We start from the raw sequence: 15970 nt of genomic DNA, 5'->3' as shown, positions 1-15970 counted from the left end.
CCTAGCGGTAGGCTTAGAGCAGGGGTGTCCCAACTCTATCCTGGAGGTTCCTTGTCCTGCCGAGCTTGGCTCCAAGCACAAAGAAACACACCTGAAGCTGATGATCCCACTCTCACCGTGGAGACTAGAAACTTCCAGGCAGGTCTGATGGAGCTGGCTGGAGCGAAACTCTACCTGACAGGGGCCCTCCAGGACAGAGTTTGGACACCCCTGGCTTGGACTGTTCTCTGTTTGTTTTAGCCATGCCTGTTGCTGGGGAATACAGATTGAACTAGCAGAGCTCTTGTCCAACAGCCTGAAAGGCTATTAGTTCAGCCAACTCATCAAACGTTCCAGGTATGGAGTTCTGTCTCGCTGTGTGAATACCATTTGCAAACTCTGACAGCATATGACTGGAAAGCCATTTTGGTGGCATTTTGTGGCGCTCCTAGAGGGAGTTTTGATCAGGACCTCCCTTCACACACAGGCCTCTACCACCCGGAAAACAAAACACGAACACTCCGCGTACACACCACAGCAAACTTGAGCTGACACAAACATTCACTTAGCACCCTTTGTCTTCTTTTAACACAAGATGACTCACAAAGCTGTTTACCCTCAAAAGGGGCTACGGACACTGCTCCACGCATGCGTCAGCGGACACGTGTGCTAAATTCTCGGCTTGCCAACATGACTGCGAAAAGCTTCCATCGTCCCTGGGTGGGCTCGAACCACCATCCTTTCGGTTAACAGCCGAACGCGCTAGCCTATTGCGCCACAGAGACTGGCGGTGTATGCTCCTATGGGTAACGGTCACAAAACAATTTGAAGCTGGTCGTGTCTCACAGGTTAACTGTAGCACTAGTCCTGTGTCAGCAAACTGAGGTCAAGAGAATGACACCCGTTGGGAGGGGAGAGAGAGAGCTAAAGGGCACGCCCAACGTGGGGCTCGAACCCACGACCCTGAGATTAAGAGTCTCATGCTCTACCGACTGAGCTAGCTGGGCGAATGTAGTCAAATGATCAAGGCTGACCGCTGTTTTGATAAGTGCCAAACTGCCGAGCTTGGCTCCAAGCACAAAGAAACACACCTGAAGCTGCTGATCCCGCTCTCACCACGGAGACTAGAAACTTCCAGGCAGGTCTGATGGAGCTGGCTGGAGCAAAACTCTACCTGACAGGGGCCCTCCAGATTAAGAGTCTCACGCTCTACCGACTGAGCTAGCCGGGCGAATGTAGTCAAATGATCAAGGCTGACCGCTGTTTTGATAAGTGCCAAACATTTCATGCGCAAAACGGAGCCTCGCTTCTCGCACAGGCTGACAAAACATTTCGCGGGTAAGGTTGGGGTAAAGCCTAGTGGTAGGCTTAGAGCAGGGGTGTCCCAACTCTATCCTGGAGGTTCCTTGTCCTGCCGAGCTTGGCTCCAAGCACAAAGAAACACACCTGAAGCTGATGATCCCACTCTCACCATGGAGACTACAAACTTCCAGGCAGGTCTGATGGAGCTGGCTGGAGCGAAACTCTACCTGACAGGGGCAATCCAGGACAGAGTTTGGACACCCCTGGCTTGGACTGTTCTCTGTTTGTTTTAGCCATGCCTGTTGCTGGGGAATACAGATTGAACGAGCAGAGCTCTTGTCCAACAGCCTGAAAGGCTATTAGTTCAGCCAACTCATCAAACGTTCCAGGTATGGAGTTCTGTCTCGCTGTGTGAATACCATTTTGCAAACTCTGACAGCATATGACTGGAAAGCCATTTTGGTGGCATTTTGTGGCGCTCCTAGAGGGAGTTTTGATCAGGACCTCCCTTCACACACAGGCCTCTACCACCCGGAAAACAAAACACGAACACTCCGCGTACACACCACAGCAAACTTGAGCTGACACAAACATTCACTTAGCACCCTTTGTCTTCTTTTAACACAAGACGACTCGCAAAGCTGTTCACCCTCAAAAGGGGCTACGGACACTGCTCCACGCATGCGTCAGCGGACACGTGTGCTAAATTCTCGGCTTGCCAACATGGCTGCGAAAAGCTTCCATCGTCCCTGGGTGGGCTCGAACCACCATCCTTTTGGTTAACAGCCGAACGCACTAGCCTATTGCGCCACAGCGACTGGCGGTGTATGCTTCTATGGGTAACGGTCACAAAACAATTTGAAGCTGGCCGCGTCTCACAGTTTAACTGCAGCACTAGTCCTGTGTCAGCAAACTGAGGTCAAGAGAATGACACCCGTTGGGAGGGGCGAGAGAGAGCTAAAGGGTACGCCCAACGTGGGGCTCGAACCCACGACCCTGAGATTAAGAGTCTCATGCTCTACCGACTGAGCTAGCCGGGCGAATGTAGTCAAATGATCAAGGCTGACCGCTGTTTTGATAAGTGCCAAACATTTCATGCGCAAAACGGAGCCTCGCTTCTCGCACAGGCTGACAAAACATCTCGCGGGTAAGGTTGGGGTAAAGCCTAGTGGTAGGCTTAGAGCAGGGGTGTCCCAACTCTATCCTGGAGGTTCCTTGTCCTGCCGAGCTTGGCTCCAAGCACAAAGAAACACACCTGAAGCTGATGATCCCACTCTCACCGTGGAGACTAGAAACTTCCAGGCAGGTCTGATGGAGCTGGCTGGAGCGAAACTCTACCTGACAGGGGCCCTCCAGGACAGAGTTTGGACACCCCTGGCTTGGACTGTTCTCGGTTTGTTTTAGCCATGCCTGTTGCTGGGGAATACAGATTGAACGAGCAGAGCTCTTGTCCAACAGCCTGAAAGGCTATTAGTTCAGCCAACTCATCAAACGTTCCAGGTATGGAGTTCTGTCTCGCTGTGTGAATACCATTTGCAAACTCTGACAGCATATGACTGGAAAGCCATTTTGGTGGCATTTTGTGGCGCTCCTAGAGGGAGTTTTGATCAGGACCTCCCTTCACACACAGGCCTCTACCACCCGGAAAACAAAACACGAACACTCCGCGTACACACCACAGCAAACTTGAGCTGACACAAACATTCACTTAGCACCCTTTGTCTTCTTTTAACACAAGACGACTCGCAAAGCTGTTCACCCTCAAAAGGGGCTACGGACACTGCTCCACGCATGCGTCAGCGGACACGTGTGCTAAATTCTCGGCTTGCCAACATGGCTGCGAAAAGCTTCCATCGTCCCTGGGTGGGCTCGAACCACCATCCTTTTGGTTAACAGCCGAACGCGCTAGCCTATTGCGCCATAGCGACTGGCGGTGTATGCTTCTATGGGTAACGGTCACAAAACAATTTGAAGCTGGCCGCGTCTCACAGATTAACTGCAGCACTAGTCCTGTGTCAGCAAACTGAGGTCAAGAGAATGACACCCGTTGGGAGGGGCGAGAGAGAGCTAAAGGCTACGCCCAACGTGGGGCTCGAACCCACGACCCTGAGATTAAGAGTCTCATGCTCTACCGACTGAGCTAGCCGGGCGAATGTAGTCAAATGATCAAGGCTGACCGCTGTTTTGATAAGTGCCAAACATTTCATGCGCAAAACGGAGCCTCGCTTCTCGCACAGGCTGACAAAACATCTCGCGGGTAAGGTTGGGGTAAAGCCTAGCGGTAGGCTTAGAGCAGGGGTGTCCCAACTCTATCCTGGAGGTTCCTTGTCCTGCCGAGCTTGGCTCCAAGCACAAAGAAACACACCTGAAGCTGATGATCCCACTCTCACCGTGGAGACTAGAAACTTCCAGGCAGGTCTGATGGAGCTGGCTGGAGCGAAACTCTACCTGACAGGGGCCCTCCAGGACAGAGTTTGGACACCCCTGGCTTGGACTGTTCTCTGTTTGTTTTAGCCATGCCTGTTGCTGGGGAATACAGATTGAACTAGCAGAGCTCTTGTCCAACAGCCTGAAAGGCTATTAGTTCAGCCAACTCATCAAACGTTCCAGGTATGGAGTTCTGTCTCGCTGTGTGAATACCATTTGCAAACTCTGACAGCATATGACTGGAAAGCCATTTTGGTGGCATTTTGTGGCGCTCCTAGAGGGAGTTTTGATCAGGACCTCCCTTCACACACAGGCCTCTACCACCCGGAAAACAAAACACGAACACTCCGCGTACACACCACAGCAAACTTGAGCTGACACAAACATTCACTTAGCACCCTTTGTCTTCTTTTAACACAAGATGACTCGCAAAGCTGTTTACCCTCAAAAGGGGCTACGGACACTGCTCCACGCATGCGTCAGCGGACACGTGTGCTAAATTCTCGGCTTGCCAACATGACTGCGAAAAGCTTCCATCGTCCCTGGGTGGGCTCGAACCACCATCCTTTCGGTTAACAGCCGAACGCGCTAGCCTATTGCGCCACAGAGACTGGCGGTGTATGCTCCTATGGGTAACGGTCACAAAACAATTTGAAGCTGGCCGTGTCTCACAGGTTAACTGTAGCACTAGTCCTGTGTCAGCAAACTGAGGTCAAGAGAATGACACCCGTTGGGAGGGGAGAGAGAGAGCTAAAGGGCACGCCCAACATGGGGCTCGAACCCACGACCCTGAGATTAAGAGTCTCATGCTCTACCGACTGAGCTAGCTGGGCAAATGTAGTCAAATGATCAAGGCTGACCCCTGTTTTGATAAGTGCCAAACATTTCATGTGCAAAACGGAGCCTCGCTTCTCACAGAGGCTGACAAAACATCTCGCGGGTAAGGTTGGGGTAAAGCCTAGCGGTAGTCTTAGAGCAGGGGTGTCCCAACTCTATCCTGGAGGTTCCTTGTCCTGCCGAGCTTGGCTCCAAGCACAAAGAAACACACCTGAAGCTGCTGATCCCGCTCTCACCACGGAGACTAGAAACTTCCAGGCAGGTCTGATGGAGCTGGCTGGAGCAAAACTCTACCTGACAGGGGCCCTCCAGATTAAGAGTCTCACGCTCTACCGACTGAGCTAGCCGGGCGAATGTAGTCAAATGATCAAGGCTGACCGCTGTTTTGATAAGTGCCAAACATTTCATGCGCAAAACGGAGCCTCGCTTCTCGCACAGGCTGACAAAACATTTCGCGGGTAAGGTTGGGGTAAAGCCTAGTGGTAGGCTTAGAGGAGGGGTGTCCCAACTCTATCCTGGAGGTTCCTTGTCCTGCCGAGCTTGGCTCCAAGCACAAAGAAACACACCTGAAGCTGATGATCCCACTCTCACCATGGAGACTACAAACTTCCAGGCAGGTCTGATGGAGCTGGCTGGAGCGAAACTCTACCTGACAGGGGCAATCCAGGACAGAGTTTGGACACCCCTGGCTTGGACTGTTCTCTGTTTGTTTTAGCCATGCCTGTTGCTGGGGAATACAGATTGAACGAGCAGAGCTCTTGTCCAACAGCCTGAAAGGCTATTAGTTCAGCCAACTCATCAAACGTTCCAGGTATGGAGTTCTGTCTCGCTGTGTGAATACCATTTTGCAAACTCTGACAGCATATGACTGGAAAGCCATTTTGGTGGCATTTTGTGGCGCTCCTAGAGGGAGTTTTGATCAGGACCTCCCTTCACACACAGGCCTCTACCACCCGGAAAACAAAACACGAACACTCCGCGTACACACCACAGCAAACTTGAGCTGACACAAACATTCACTTAGCACCCTTTGTCTTCTTTTAACACAAGACGACTCGCAAAGCTGTTCACCCTCAAAAGGGGCTACGGACACTGCTCCACGCATGCGTCAGCGGACACGTGTGCTAAATTCTCGGCTTGCCAACATGGCTGCGAAAAGCTTCCATCGTCCCTGGGTGGGCTCGAACCACCATCATTTTGTTTAACAGCCGAACGCGCTAGCCTATTGCGCCACAGCGACTGGCGGTGTATGCTTCTATGGGTAACGGTCACAAAACAATTTGAAGCTGGCCGCGTCTCACAGTTTAACTGCAGCACTAGTCCTGTGTCAGCAAACTGAGGTCAAGAGAATGACACCCGTTGGGAGGGGCGAGAGAGAGCTAAAGGGTACGCCCAACGTGGGGCTCGAACCCACGACCCTGAGATTAAGAGTCTCATGCTCTACCGACTGAGCTAGCCGGGCGAATGTAGTCAAATGATCAAGGCTGACCGCTGTTTTGATAAGTGCCAAACATTTCATGCGCAAAACGGAGCCTCGCTTCTCGCACAGGCTGACAAAACATCTCGCGGGTAAGATTGGGGTAAAGCCTAGCGGTAGGCTTAGAGCAGGGGTGTCCCAACTCTATCCTGGAGGTTCCTTGTCCTGCCGAGCTTGGCTCCAAGCACAAAGAAACACACCTGAAGCTGATGATCCCACTCTCACCGTGGAGACTAGAAACTTCCAGGCAGGTCTGATGGAGCTGGCTGGAGCGAAACTCTACCTGACAGGGGCCCTCCAGGACAGAGTTTGGACACCCCTGGCTTGGACTGTTCTCGGTTTGTTTTAGCCATGCCTGTTGATGGGGAATACAGATTGAACGAGCAGAGCTCTTGTCCAACAGCCTGAAAGGCTATTAGTTCAGCCAACTCATCAAACGTTCCAGGTATGGAGTTCTGTCTCGCTGTGTGAATACCATTTGCAAACTCTGACAGCATATGACTGGAAAGCCATTTTGGTGGCATTTTGTGGCGCTCCTAGAGGGAGTTTTGATCAGGACCTCCCTTCACACACAGGCCTCTACCACCCGGAAAACAAAACACGAACACTCCGCGTACACACCACAGCAAACTTGAGCTGACACAAACATTCACTTAGCACCCTTTGTCTTCTTTTAACACAAGACGACTCGCAAAGCTGTTCACCCTCAAAAGGGGCTACGGACACTGCTCCACGCATGCGTCAGCGGACACGTGTGCTAAATTCTCGGCTTGCCAACATGGCTGCGAAAAGCTTCCATCGTCCCTGGGTGGGCTCGAACCACCATCCTTTTGGTTAACAGCCGAACGCACTAGCCTATTGCGCCACAGCGACTGGCGGTGTATGCTTCTATGGGTAACGGTCACAAAACAATTTGAAGCTGGCCGCGTCTCTCAGTTTAACTGCAGCACTAGTCCTGTGTCAGCAAACTGAGGTCAAGAGAATGACACCCGTTGGGAGGGGCGAGAGAGAGCTAAAGGGTACGCCCAACGTGGGGCTCGAACCCACGACCCTGAGATTAAGAGTCTCATGCTCTACCGACTGAGCTAGCCGGGCGAATGTAGTCAAATGATCAAGGCTGACCGCTGTTTTGATAAGTGCCAAACATTTCATGCGCAAAACGGAGCCTCGCTTCTCGCACAGGCTGACAAAACATCTCGCGGGTAAGGTTGGGGTAAAGCCTAGCGGTAGGCTTAGAGCAGGGGTGTCCCAACTCTATCCTGGAGGTTCCTTGTCCTGCCGAGCTTGGCTCCAAGCACAAAGAAACACACCTGAAGCTGATGATCCCACTCTCACCGTGGAGACTAGAAACTTCCAGGCAGGTCTGATGGAGCTGGCTGGAGCGAAACTCTACCTGACAGGGGCCCTCCAGGACAGAGTTTGGACACCCCTGGCTTGGACTGTTCTCGGTTTGTTTTAGCCATGCCTGTTGATGGGGAATACAGATTGAACGAGCAGAGCTCTTGTCCAACAGCCTGAAAGGCTATTAGTTCAGCCAACTCATCAAACGTTCCAGGTATGGAGTTCTGTCTCGCTGTGTGAATACCATTTGCAAACTCTGACAGCATATGACTGGAAAGCCATTTTGGTGGCATTTTGTGGCGCTCCTAGAGGGAGTTTTGATCAGGACCTCCCTTCACACACAGGCCTCTACCACCCTGGAAAACAAAACACGAACACTCCGCGTACACACCACAGCAAACTTGAGCTGACACAAACATTCACTTAGCACCCTTTGTCTTCTTTTAACACAAGACGACTCGCAAAGCTGTTCACCCTCAAAAGGGGCTACGGACACTGCTCCACGCATGCGTCAGCGGACACGTGTGCTAAATTCTCGGCTTGCCAACATGGCTGCGAAAAGCTTCCATCGTCCCTGGGTGGGCTCGAACCACCATCCTTTTGGTTAACAGCCGAACGCGCTAGCCTATTGCGCCACAGCGACTGGCGGTGTATGCTTCTATGGGTAACGGTCACAAAACAATTTGAAGCTGGCCGCGTCTCACAGTTTAACTGCAGCACTAGTCCTGTGTCAGCAAACTGAGGTCAAGAGAATGACACCCGTTGGGAGGGGCGAGAGAGAGCTAAAGGGTACGCCCAACGTGGGGCTCGAACCCACGACCCTGAGATTAAGAGTCTCATGCTCTACCGACTGAGCTAGCCGGGCGAATGTAGTCAAATGATCAAGGCTGACCGCTGTTTTGATAAGTGCCAAACATTTCATGCGCAAAACGGAGCTTCGCTTCTCGCACAGGCTGACAAAACATCTCGCGGGTTAAGGTTGGGGTAAAGCCTAGCGGTAGGCTTAGAGCAGGGGTGTCCCAACTCTATCCTGGAGGTTCCTTGTCCTGCCGAGCTTGGCTCCAAGCACAAAGAAACACACCTGAAGCTGATGATCCCACTCTCACCGTGGAGACTAGAAACTTCCAGGCAGGTCTGATGGAGCTGGCTGGAGCGAAACTCTTCCTGACAGGGGCCCTCCAGGACAGAGTTTGGACACCCCTGGCTTGGACTGTTCTCGGTTTGTTTTAGCCATGCCTGTTGATGGGGAATACAGATTGAACGAGCAGAGCTCTTGTCCAACAGCCTGAAAGGCTATTAGTTCAGCCAACTCATCAAACGTTCCAGGTATGGAGTTCTGTCTCGCTGTGTGAATACCATTTGCAAACTCTGACAGCATATGACTGGAAAGCCATTTTGGTGGCATTTTGTGGCGCTCCTAGAGGGAGTTTTGATCAGGACCTCCCTTCACACACAGGCCTCTACCACCCGGAAAACAAAACACGAACACTCCGCGTACACACCACAGCAAACTTGAGCTGACACAAACATTCACTTAGCACCCTTTGTCTTCTTTTAACACAAGACGACTCGCAAAGCTGTTCACCCTCAAAAGGGGCTACGGACACTGCTCCACGCATGCGTCAGCGGACACGTGTGCTAAATTCTCGGCTTGCCAACATGGCTGCGAAAAGCTTCCATCGTCCCTGGGTGGGCTCGAACCACCATCCTTTTGGTTAACAGCCGAACGCACTAGCCTATTGCTCCACAGCGACTGGCGGTGTATGCTTCTATGGGTAACGGTCACAAAACAATTTGAAGCTGGCCGCGTCTCACAGTTTAACTGCAGCACTAGTCCTGTGTCAGCAAACTGAGGTCAAGAGAATGACACCCGTTGGGAGGGGTGAGAGAGAGCTAAAGGGTACGCCCAACGTGGGGCTCGAACCCACGACCCTGAGATTAAGAGTCTCATGCTCTACCGACTGAGCTAGCCGGGCGAATGTAGTCAAATGATCAAGGCTGACCGCTGTTTTGATAAGTGCCAAACATTTCATGCGCAAAACGGAGCCTCGCTTCTCGCACAGGCTGACAAAACATCTCGCGGGTAAGGTTGGGGTAAAGCCTAGCGGTAGGCTTAGAGCAGGGGTGTCCCAACTCTATCCTGGAGGTTCCTTGTCCTGCCGAGCTTGGCTCCAAGCACAAAGAAACACACCTGAAGCTGATGATCCCACTCTCACCGTGGAGACTAGAAACTTCCAGGCAGGTCTGATGGAGCTGGCTGGAGCGAAACTCTACCTGACAGGGGCCCTCCAGGACAGAGTTTGGACACCCCTGGCTTGGACTGTTCTCTGTTTGTTTTAGCCATGCCTGTTGCTGGGGAATACAGATTGAACTAGCAGAGCTCTTGTCCAACAGCCTGAAAGGCTATTAGTTCAGCCAACTCATCAAACGTTCCAGGTATGGAGTTCTGTCTCGCTGTGTGAATACCATTTGCAAACTCTGACAGCATATGACTGGAAAGCCATTTTGGTGGCATTTTGTGGCGCTCCTAGAGGGAGTTTTGATCAGGACCTCCCTTCACACACAGGCCTCTACCACCCGGAAAACAAAACACGAACACTCCGCGTACACACCACAGCAAACTTGAGCTGACACAAACATTCACTTAGCACCCTTTGTCTTCTTTTAACACAAGATGACTCGCAAAGCTGTTTACCCTCAAAAGGGGCTACGGACACTGCTCCACGCATGCGTCAGCGGACACGTGTGCTAAATTCTCGGCTTGCCAACATGACTGCGAAAAGCTTCCATCGTCCCTGGGTGGGCTCGAACCACCATCCTTTCGGGTTAACAGCCGAACGCGCTAGCCTATTGCGCCACAGAGACTGGCGGTGTATGCTCCTATGGGTAACGGTCACAAAACAATTTGAAGCTGGCCGCGTCTCACAGGTTAACTGTAGCACTAGTCCTGTGTCAGCAAACTGAGGTCAAGAGAATGACACCCGTTGGGAGGGGAGAGAGAGAGCTAAAGGGCACGCCCAACATGGGGCTCGAACCCACGACCCTGAGATTAAGAGTCTCATGCTCTACCGACTGAGCTAGCTGGGCGAATGTAGTCAAATGATCAAGGCTGACCCCTGTTTTGATAAGTGCCAAACATTTCATGTGCAAAACGGAGCCTCGCTTCTCACAGAGGCTGACAAAACATCTCGCGGGTAAGGTTGGGGTAAAGCCTAGCGGTAGTCTTAGAGCAGGGGTGTCCCAACTCTATCCTGGAGGTTCCTTGTCCTGCCGAGCTTGGCTCCAAGCACAAAGAAACACACCTGAAGCTGCTGATCCCGCTCTCACCACGGAGACTAGAAACTTCCAGGCAGGTCTGATGGAGCTGGCTGGAGCAAAACTCTACCTGACAGGGGCCCTCCAGATTAAGAGTCTCACGCTCTACCGACTGAGCTAGCCGGGCGAATGTAGTCAAATGATCAAGGCTGACCGCTGTTTTGATAAGTGCCAAACATTTCATGCGCAAAACGGAGCCTCGCTTCTCGCACAGGCTGACAAAACATTTCGCGGGTAAGGTTGGGGTAAAGCCTAGTGGCAGGCTTAGAGGAGGGGTGTCCCAACTCTATCCTGGAGGTTCCTTGTCCTGCCGAGCTTGGCTCCAAGCACAAAGAAACACACCTGAAGCTGATGATCCCACTCTCACCATGGAGACTACAAACTTCCAGGCAGGTCTGATGGAGCTGGCTGGAGCGAAACTCTACCTGACAGGGGCAATCCAGGACAGAGTTTGGACACCCCTGGCTTGGACTGTTCTCTGTTTGTTTTAGCCATGCCTGTTGCTGGGGAATACAGATTGAACGAGCAGAGCTCTTGTCCAACAGCCTGAAAGGCTATTAGTTCAGCCAACTCATCAAACGTTCCAGGTATGGAGTTCTGTCTCGCTGTGTGAATACCATTTTGCAAACTCTGACAGCATATGACTGGAAAGCCATTTTGGTGGCATTTTGTGGCGCTCCTAGAGGGAGTTTTGATCAGGACCTCCCTTCACACACAGGCCTCTACCACCCGGAAAACAAAACACGAACACTCCGCGTACACACCACAGCAAACTTGAGCTGACACAAACATTCACTTAGCACCCTTTGTCTTCTTTTAACACAAGACGACTCGCAAAGCTGTTCACCCTCAAAAGGGGCTACGGACACTGCTCCACGTATGCGTCAGCGGACACGTGTGCTAAATTCTCGGCTTGCCAACATGGCTGCGAAAAGCTTCCATCGTCCCTGGGTGGGCTCGAACCACCATCCTTTTGTTTAACAGCCGAACGCGCTAGCCTATTGCGCCACAGCGACTGGCGGTGTATGCTTCTATGGGTAACGGTCACAAAACAATTTGAAGCTGGCCGCGTCTCACAGTTTAACTGCAGCACTAGTCCTGTGTCAGCAAACTGAGGTCAAGAGAATGACACCCGTTGGGAGGGGCGAGAGAGAGCTAAAGGGTACGCCCAACGTGGGGCTCGAACCCACGACCCTGAGATTAAGAGTCTCATGCTCTACCGACTGAGCTAGCCGGGCGAATGTAGTCAAATGATCAAGGCTGACCGCTGTTTTGATAAGTGCCAAACATTTCATGCGCAAAACGGAGCCTCGCTTCTCGCACAGGCTGACAAAACATCTCGCGGGTAAGGTTGGGGTAAAGCCTAGCGGTAGGCTTAGAGCAGGGGTGTCCCAACTCTATCCTGGAGGTTCCTTGTCCTGCCGAGCTTGGCTCCAAGCACAAAGAAACACACCTGAAGCTGATGATCCCACTCTCACCGTGGAGACTAGAAACTTCCAGGCAGGTCTGATGGAGCTGGCTGGAGCGAAACTCTACCTGACAGGGGCCCTCCAGGACAGAGTTTGGACACCCCTGGCTTGGACTGTTCTCGGTTTGTTTTAGCCATGCCTGTTGATGGGGAATACAGATTGAACGAGCAGAGCTCTTGTCCAACAGCCTGAAAGGCTATTAGTTCAGCCAACTCATCAAACGTTCCAGGTATGGAGTTCTGTCTCGCTGTGTGAATACCATTTGCAAACTCTGACAGCATATGACTGGAAAGCCATTTTGGTGGCATTTTGTGGCGCTCCTAGAGGGAGTTTTGATCAGGACCTCCCTTCACACACAGGCCTCTACCACCCTGGAAAACAAAACACGAACACTCCGCGTACACACCACAGCAAACTTGAGCTGACACAAACATTCACTTAGCACCCTTTGTCTTCTTTTAACACAAGACGACTCGCAAAGCTGTTCACCCTCAAAAGGGGCTACGGACACTGCTCCACGCATGCGTCAGCGGACACGTGTGCTAAATTCTCGGCTTGCCAACATGGCTGCGAAAAGCTTCCATCGTCCCTGGGTGGGCTCGAACCACCATCCTTTTGGTTAACAGCCGAACGCGCTAGCCTATTGCGCCACAGCGACTGGCGGTGTATGCTTCTATGGGTAACGGTCACAAAACAATTTGAAGCTGGCCGCGTCTCACAGTTTAACTGCAGCACTAGTCCTGTGTCAGCAAACTGAGGTCAAGAGAATGACACCCGTTGGGAGGGGCGAGAGAGAGCTAAAGGGTACGCCCAACGTGGGGCTCGAACCCACGACCCTGAGATTAAGAGTCTCATGCTCTACCGACTGAGCTAGCCGGGCGAATGTAGTCAAATGATCAAGGCTGACCGCTGTTTTGATAAGTGCCAAACATTTCATGCGCAAAACGGAGCTTCGCTTCTCGCACAGGCTGACAAAACATCTCGCGGGTTAAGGTTGGGGTAAAGCCTAGCGGTAGGCTTAGAGCAGGGGTGTCCCAACTCTATCCTGGAGGTTCCTTGTCCTGCCGAGCTTGGCTCCAAGCACAAAGAAACACACCTGAAGCTGATGATCCCACTCTCACCGTGGAGACTAGAAACTTCCAGGCAGGTCTGATGGAGCTGGCTGGAGCGAAACTCTTCCTGACAGGGGCCCTCCAGGACAGAGTTTGGACACCCCTGGCTTGGACTGTTCTCGGTTTGTTTTAGCCATGCCTGTTGATGGGGAATACAGATTGAACGAGCAGAGCTCTTGTCCAACAGCCTGAAAGGCTATTAGTTCAGCCAACTCATCAAACGTTCCAGGTATGGAGTTCTGTCTCGCTGTGTGAATACCATTTGCAAACTCTGACAGCATATGACTGGAAAGCCATTTTGGTGGCATTTTGTGGCGCTCCTAGAGGGAGTTTTGATCAGGACCTCCCTTCACACACAGGCCTCTACCACCCGGAAAACAAAACACGAACACTCCGCGTACACACCACAGCAAACTTGAGCTGACACAAACATTCACTTAGCACCCTTTGTCTTCTTTTAACACAAGATGACTCGCAAAGCTGTTTACCCTCAAAAGGGGCTACGGACACTGCTCCACGCATGCGTCAGCGGACACGTGTGCTAAATTCTCGGCTTGCCAACATGACTGCGAAAAGCTTCCATCGTCCCTGGGTGGGCTCGAACCACCATCCTTTCGGGTTAACAGCCGAACGCGCTAGCCTATTGCGCCACAGAGACTGGCGGTGTATGCTCCTATGGGTAACGGTCACAAAACAATTTGAAGCTGGCCGCGTCTCACAGGTTAACTGTAGCACTAGTCCTGTGTCAGCAAACTGAGGTCAAGAGAATGACACCCGTTGGGAGGGGAGAGAGAGAGCTAAAGGGCACGCCCAACATGGGGCTCGAACCCACGACCCTGAGATTAAGAGTCTCATGCTCTACCGACTGAGCTAGCTGGGCGAATGTAGTCAAATGATCAAGGCTGACCCCTGTTTTGATAAGTGCCAAACATTTCATGTGCAAAACGGAGCCTCGCTTCTCACAGAGGCTGACAAAACATCTCGCGGGTAAGGTTGGGGTAAAGCCTAGCGGTAGTCTTAGAGCAGGGGTGTCCCAACTCTATCCTGGAGGTTCCTTGTCCTGCCGAGCTTGGCTCCAAGCACAAAGAAACACACCTGAAGCTGCTGATCCCGCTCTCACCACGGAGACTAGAAACTTCCAGGCAGGTCTGATGGAGCTGGCTGGAGCAAAACTCTACCTGACAGGGGCCCTCCAGATTAAGAGTCTCACGCTCTACCGACTGAGCTAGCCGGGCGAATGTAGTCAAATGATCAAGGCTGACCGCTGTTTTGATAAGTGCCAAACATTTCATGCGCAAAACGGAGCCTCGCTTCTCGCACAGGCTGACAAAACATTTCGCGGGTAAGGTTGGGGTAAAGCCTAGTGGCAGGCTTAGAGGAGGGGTGTCCCAACTCTATCCTGGAGGTTCCTTGTCCTGCCGAGCTTGGCTCCAAGCACAAAGAAACACACCTGAAGCTGATGATCCCACTCTCACCATGGAGACTACAAACTTCCAGGCAGGTCTGATGGAGCTGGCTGGAGCGAAACTCTACCTGACAGGGGCAATCCAGGACAGAGTTTGGACACCCCTGGCTTGGACTGTTCTCTGTTTGTTTTAGCCATGCCTGTTGCTGGGGAATACAGATTGAACGAGCAGAGCTCTTGTCCAACAGCCTGAAAGGCTATTAGTTCAGCCAACTCATCAAACGTTCCAGGTATGGAGTTCTGTCTCGCTGTGTGAATACCATTTTGCAAACTCTGACAGCATATGACTGGAAAGCCATTTTGGTGGCATTTTGTGGCGCTCCTAGAGGGAGTTTTGATCAGGACCTCCCTTCACACACAGGCCTCTACCACCCGGAAAACAAAACACGAACACTCCGCGTACACACCACAGCAAACTTGAGCTGACACAAACATTCACTTAGCACCCTTTGTCTTCTTTTAACACAAGACGACTCGCAAAGCTGTTCACCCTCAAAAGGGGCTACGGACACTGCTCCACGTATGCGTCAGCGGACACGTGTGCTAAATTCTCGGCTTGCCAACATGGCTGCGAAAAGCTTCCATCGTCCCTGGGTGGGCTCGAACCACCATCCTTTTGTTTAACAGCCGAACGCGCTAGCCTATTGCGCCACAGCGACTGGCGGTGTATGCTTCTATGGGTAACGGTCACAAAACAATTTGAAGCTGGCCGCGTCTCACAGTTTAACTGCAGCACTAGTCCTGTGTCAGCAAACTGAGGTCAAGAGAATGACACCCGTTGGGAGGGGCGAGAGAGAGCTAAAGGGTACGCCCAACGTGGGGCTCGAACCCACGACCCTGAGATTAAGAGTCTCATGCTCTACCGACTGAGCTAGCCGGGCGAATGTAGTCAAATGATCAAGGCTGACCGCTGTTTTGATAAGTGCCAAACATTTCATGCGCAAAACGGAGCCTCGCTTCTCGCACAGGCTGACAAAACATCTCGCGGGTAAGGTTGGGGTAAAGCCTAGCGGTAGGCTTAGAGCAGGGGTGTCCCAACTCTATCCTGGAGGTTCCTTGTCCTGCCGAGCTTGGCTCCAAGCACAAAGAAACACACCTGAAGCTGATGATCCCACTCTCACCGTGGAGACTAGAAACTTCCAGGCAGGTCTGATGGAGCTGGCTGGAGCGAAACTCTACCTGACAGGGGCCCTCCAGGACAGAGTTTGGACACCCCTGGCTTGGACTGTTCTCGGTTTGTTTTAGC

At 52.1% G+C, this 15970-nt stretch overlaps 19 non-coding genes across 19 annotated transcripts; all 19 read right to left on the bottom strand.

The window, feature by feature from the left end:
* Nucleotides 1–690: 690 nt before the first annotated feature.
* On the bottom strand, nucleotides 691–764 carry trnan-guu (transfer RNA asparagine (anticodon GUU)). Its single transcript has one exon. It is a non-coding gene; the product is annotated as a tRNA-Asn (tRNA).
* A 149-nt stretch (nucleotides 765–913) lies between these two features.
* trnak-cuu (transfer RNA lysine (anticodon CUU)) lies at nucleotides 914–986 on the bottom strand. Its single transcript has one exon. It is a non-coding gene; the product is annotated as a tRNA-Lys (tRNA).
* A 1262-nt stretch (nucleotides 987–2248) lies between these two features.
* trnak-cuu (transfer RNA lysine (anticodon CUU)) lies at nucleotides 2249–2321 on the bottom strand. Its single transcript has one exon. It is a non-coding gene; the product is annotated as a tRNA-Lys (tRNA).
* A 1037-nt stretch (nucleotides 2322–3358) lies between these two features.
* On the bottom strand, nucleotides 3359–3431 carry trnak-cuu (transfer RNA lysine (anticodon CUU)). Its single transcript has one exon. It is a non-coding gene; the product is annotated as a tRNA-Lys (tRNA).
* An 814-nt stretch (nucleotides 3432–4245) lies between these two features.
* trnan-guu (transfer RNA asparagine (anticodon GUU)) lies at nucleotides 4246–4319 on the bottom strand. The gene has a single exon. It is a non-coding gene; the product is annotated as a tRNA-Asn (tRNA).
* A 149-nt stretch (nucleotides 4320–4468) lies between these two features.
* Nucleotides 4469–4541, bottom strand: trnak-cuu (transfer RNA lysine (anticodon CUU)). The gene has a single exon. It is a non-coding gene; the product is annotated as a tRNA-Lys (tRNA).
* A 1393-nt stretch (nucleotides 4542–5934) lies between these two features.
* Nucleotides 5935–6007, bottom strand: trnak-cuu (transfer RNA lysine (anticodon CUU)). The gene has a single exon. It is a non-coding gene; the product is annotated as a tRNA-Lys (tRNA).
* Nucleotides 6008–7044: 1037 nt separating this feature from the next.
* trnak-cuu (transfer RNA lysine (anticodon CUU)) lies at nucleotides 7045–7117 on the bottom strand. Its single transcript has one exon. It is a non-coding gene; the product is annotated as a tRNA-Lys (tRNA).
* An 815-nt stretch (nucleotides 7118–7932) lies between these two features.
* Nucleotides 7933–8006, bottom strand: trnan-guu (transfer RNA asparagine (anticodon GUU)). The gene has a single exon. It is a non-coding gene; the product is annotated as a tRNA-Asn (tRNA).
* Nucleotides 8007–8155: 149 nt separating this feature from the next.
* Nucleotides 8156–8228, bottom strand: trnak-cuu (transfer RNA lysine (anticodon CUU)). Its single transcript has one exon. It is a non-coding gene; the product is annotated as a tRNA-Lys (tRNA).
* Nucleotides 8229–9266: 1038 nt separating this feature from the next.
* Nucleotides 9267–9339, bottom strand: trnak-cuu (transfer RNA lysine (anticodon CUU)). Its single transcript has one exon. It is a non-coding gene; the product is annotated as a tRNA-Lys (tRNA).
* Nucleotides 9340–10153: 814 nt separating this feature from the next.
* Nucleotides 10154–10228, bottom strand: trnan-guu (transfer RNA asparagine (anticodon GUU)). Its single transcript has one exon. It is a non-coding gene; the product is annotated as a tRNA-Asn (tRNA).
* A 149-nt stretch (nucleotides 10229–10377) lies between these two features.
* trnak-cuu (transfer RNA lysine (anticodon CUU)) lies at nucleotides 10378–10450 on the bottom strand. Its single transcript has one exon. It is a non-coding gene; the product is annotated as a tRNA-Lys (tRNA).
* A 1393-nt stretch (nucleotides 10451–11843) lies between these two features.
* trnak-cuu (transfer RNA lysine (anticodon CUU)) lies at nucleotides 11844–11916 on the bottom strand. Its single transcript has one exon. It is a non-coding gene; the product is annotated as a tRNA-Lys (tRNA).
* Nucleotides 11917–12731: 815 nt separating this feature from the next.
* On the bottom strand, nucleotides 12732–12805 carry trnan-guu (transfer RNA asparagine (anticodon GUU)). Its single transcript has one exon. It is a non-coding gene; the product is annotated as a tRNA-Asn (tRNA).
* Nucleotides 12806–12954: 149 nt separating this feature from the next.
* Nucleotides 12955–13027, bottom strand: trnak-cuu (transfer RNA lysine (anticodon CUU)). Its single transcript has one exon. It is a non-coding gene; the product is annotated as a tRNA-Lys (tRNA).
* An 815-nt stretch (nucleotides 13028–13842) lies between these two features.
* trnan-guu (transfer RNA asparagine (anticodon GUU)) lies at nucleotides 13843–13917 on the bottom strand. Its single transcript has one exon. It is a non-coding gene; the product is annotated as a tRNA-Asn (tRNA).
* A 149-nt stretch (nucleotides 13918–14066) lies between these two features.
* trnak-cuu (transfer RNA lysine (anticodon CUU)) lies at nucleotides 14067–14139 on the bottom strand. The gene has a single exon. It is a non-coding gene; the product is annotated as a tRNA-Lys (tRNA).
* A 1393-nt stretch (nucleotides 14140–15532) lies between these two features.
* On the bottom strand, nucleotides 15533–15605 carry trnak-cuu (transfer RNA lysine (anticodon CUU)). The gene has a single exon. It is a non-coding gene; the product is annotated as a tRNA-Lys (tRNA).
* Between the last annotated feature and the right edge of the window lie 365 nt (nucleotides 15606–15970).

The sequence above is a fragment of the Carassius carassius genome, chromosome 1, assembly GCF_963082965.1.
Source record: "Carassius carassius chromosome 1, fCarCar2.1, whole genome shotgun sequence".
NCBI classification, from domain to species: Eukaryota; Metazoa; Chordata; class Actinopteri; order Cypriniformes; family Cyprinidae; genus Carassius; species Carassius carassius.
The sequence above is the reverse complement of the archived record's forward strand: the minus strand, read 5'-3'. Positions and strand labels throughout refer to the sequence as shown.